Genomic DNA, 3,658 nt, shown 5'->3' with positions numbered 1-3,658 from the left:
AACATATGAGGAGTACGGAGTGCCAGATAACAACAAGCCCTATAGCTCTCTAGTCAATCCTATAGTTTGGCTTTACAATTTAGAAGTTAGATTTGAGATTTTGGTTTAGATTGGTTATTTTAATTTTATAAGGTTAAGAATTATATTTCAACGATATGAGTCGTGAAAAAGCCTAAGACATAACTTGTCTTGTCTTACCCTAAATTAAGGTGAGCCTACCGATAGAGGTAGGAAGTTTGATCCTAGTTTAAGAAGGTGGCACTTTTGAACTTCACTCCCACTGAGAAGTAAATTCAACTCCAGTCTTTTGGGCTTTATAATCTTCCTAGAAAAGCTTGCCAACTAACACCTTTTATGTTATAAATACGTAGGTTATTGTTAATTAAGAGAGATGCATTAAGATTTACAACTCGATCCTAAAGATCGAATGACCCATATATGAATGCATCTAACTAATACAAAATTTTATATTTTTAAAAAATTTTATTATTTTATTTTGACTTGAATGAATGATCTGATTTTGTGATTGAAGGTTGTGTTAATCATGCAAACTATATGTGCATGCATAAAAAATTGATTATAGTTCAATCCGTATGAAAGACAAACTTTCTCAATAAGAATCATGATCTTCGCTGATCAGAACCCCATTACGTATAGTGGGAAACATTCCAAAAAAAGGAGTGAATGTTATACAAATGTAAATTCTTCCATTATTCCTATTAGTTTCTGATTGATTTTAGTTGATTTATTACTCTGGGTTGTGAGTTGATTTTATGTTGACTTTCTTAGAAATTTAAGTTTAATTATTAGGTGGGGTAGAACTATTTATTTTATCCTACTAGCTTAATGAAAAATATCTAGGCTAAATTCAAGGCACACAATTACAAAAATAAACCTAGAAAAAACATGTCATTTCTAATGTGCAATCAAGTAAATTGACCACAAGAAAACGCAACAAGATAATAAAAAAAAGGTTGGTGCAGTCGGGTATCTTGGTACATCCCAGAAGAAATGAAAAGAAGACAGTCGAGCTTCCACTCATATACAGCTCGAAGTAATTCTAGAACTAAGGATTGCCTATGAATTCTTGTTGTACTTTATCTTCAAATAGAATGTTCTTCGTAGTTGTCCTCTGGGCCTCGCAAGGCATCACCAAGTACATCATCACTCATCCCTTTCCTATGAGCCCTAACCTAACTCTATGAATTACATTTAAAAGACAAAGCTCAAGTAAAATCCTTCAAAATAGAGGTTAGTATAAAAAGAAAAATCACACACACAACATGTATATGACAAACACATGTGGATTTAGTACACTTAGGCATCAATCCTCTTGTGTACAAAATCATGCCTAAATGGAGGCATAAGCATAGCATAACTCCTACAAAAAAAAGTTAGTTTAAATTTAATTTTATTTTATATCCCCTTTATCACTTAACGCAACCACTTGCAGAAAATATATTAGACTAAAAAAAAACATCCTAACATTTAGTCCATGCAAAGCAACCATCCTAAGATCTTTCTATAATAGCCATGGGCGGAACCAACTTTTTGTTTGAGGCTGGGCAAATTTATTACTTTAATAAATTAATTTTAAAAAAAATGAATAAACCTTTATTTAAAATAGATCATGAGTATGATAATTTTTACCTAGATCTAGATTTTTCATCCTCATTTTACTCGCGTTGCTTTTGATGCCCTCTACTTGATCTACAAAGTGTGTATGACAACAAATTAATTTTAATATACTATGTAATTAGTAATCATGATAATTTGTAATCAATATTATGTTATTTGTCAAATTTGTTCAACTCATCCATATGTACTAATTTTGACATCATTCACATTGGTAAGTTTTGCATTATAGCATGAAATTTTAATCTACAACATTGCCATCCAAATTATTCATGATGAAAACCATACATTTTTTTTATATATATTATACCACTTAAATGAGCATTGTAAGAGACTATAAGCTATTACTATTGCATTTATTTAAAACTCATTTTATAAATCAGAATTTTTAAATGATTTAAGAAAATCTAATTATGGTTTTGTGACCTTTGTCAATATCTTTTTTCATTAATTGGCATCTTATTTTAAACAAGTGAGTGTTTAATATTCACCACTTGAATTTTTTATTCTTAATGCTTGAATGTTGCCTTCTACCTTAAGTTGAGGGGTCAAGCTGAGGAAAATGGGAATATTAGTGGGAGATGTCATGGGGCAGTGGCATGCCACCATTTGGCCACTTGGAAAGGTGCCATGTAAAGCAAGGATGGTGGTCAAATATGATGGGATTGAGTTTTGGTTGTTTGAAGGTTGGGTTGAGCTGGTCACATGTTGGCCATCCGGTGGATCAGATCCCAGATCCAAGAGAGCATGGCAGCTCATCTAGCATCAAATGAACGGGAGTCTCGGGTCCTTTGCATGGAGGAATGCCTCTCAAGTGGACAGGGAGAGGAGAGGGGGTACTCGGTTTAGCTTCGTGGGTGCGTCGTGCTTGGGCAAACCCAATTGAGTGCATTGACCTACTCTAAAGGTTTATTTGGGACATATTTCTGTCTTTTTTGCTTCTCAGGGCTCCACCATAGTTCTGTTTGAAGAACAGTTTCTTGCCGTTTTTTAGAAATTTCTATGATATAAAATTATTTTTTTCAACCGAGCTGTTATAGTGTGGTGGCTGCCGAAAAGTTGTGGTATAATTTTTTGAAAATAAAATAAATTTGTAATAGCTATCACAATTTTTTGAAAAACGGTTTATTTTTACGGCAACTTCACTACTGTTTCTTCAAACAGCTATAGCTGCCACAAATAGACCCTGTTTAAAAAAAAATCAATTTCTTATTTAAACATGGCTACAATTCTCACACAAGATTAATATTCACAGAAATGCCTATTTTGATTGTTTGATATAATCAATATTTAAGGGAGATTTAATCATTTCTATCTTATATTGATTCTAATTTTGTCTTAAGCTGTCCTCAAAACTATTGTCTTCAGAGTTAAATCTCTTGTTCGATTCATAGCAGTTGATCTTCAATAAATTCGTTATAGAGCATTTGAAATCACATATTATTTTATTTAAAAATTTTAATATATTAAAATGAAACTTAATTTTCCTTATAAAATTTTCCTGAAAACTATTTTAAATATTTCAAAAAACATTTTTTTTTTTCTGAAAAAATGAGCCGAGCTGAACAAAGAAATTCAATTAATTTATAATCCTTATATGAGACATCAAGAGCTAACTCAACCATGTTGAAATTAGGAGCTTCACTCACTTTAAAATATATTAAACTTTAAAATTTCTCTATAAATCAAATTTATATTTTTTATTTTTTTAATTTATCACGGCTAAATGAGTCAATTTCAACTCATCAAATTTAACTCTGGGTCAAGCTCAAATCAATTGATTAATCAAACTCAAACTCAAATTCAAATCGTAGCTTGAACTTGACTCGACTCATGTACACCTCTAATTCAAATAGACAACAGTGTTACATCATGCTCGTTCATGTTTGCCCAGCTCATAGTTGGCCAAATATGAATATAAAATTGAAAAATTTACATAAATAACAAATAATTATGCATTTACACATCTAACACTTACTTTCATGTTTACATTTATAATATTTCCAAGTCCTAAAATTGCATC

The sequence above is a fragment of the Phalaenopsis equestris genome, unplaced genomic scaffold (assembly GCF_001263595.1).
Source record: "Phalaenopsis equestris unplaced genomic scaffold, ASM126359v1 Scaffold000479, whole genome shotgun sequence".
Taxonomy (NCBI): domain Eukaryota; kingdom Viridiplantae; phylum Streptophyta; class Magnoliopsida; order Asparagales; family Orchidaceae; genus Phalaenopsis; species Phalaenopsis equestris.
This window is presented reverse-complemented; position numbering follows the sequence as displayed.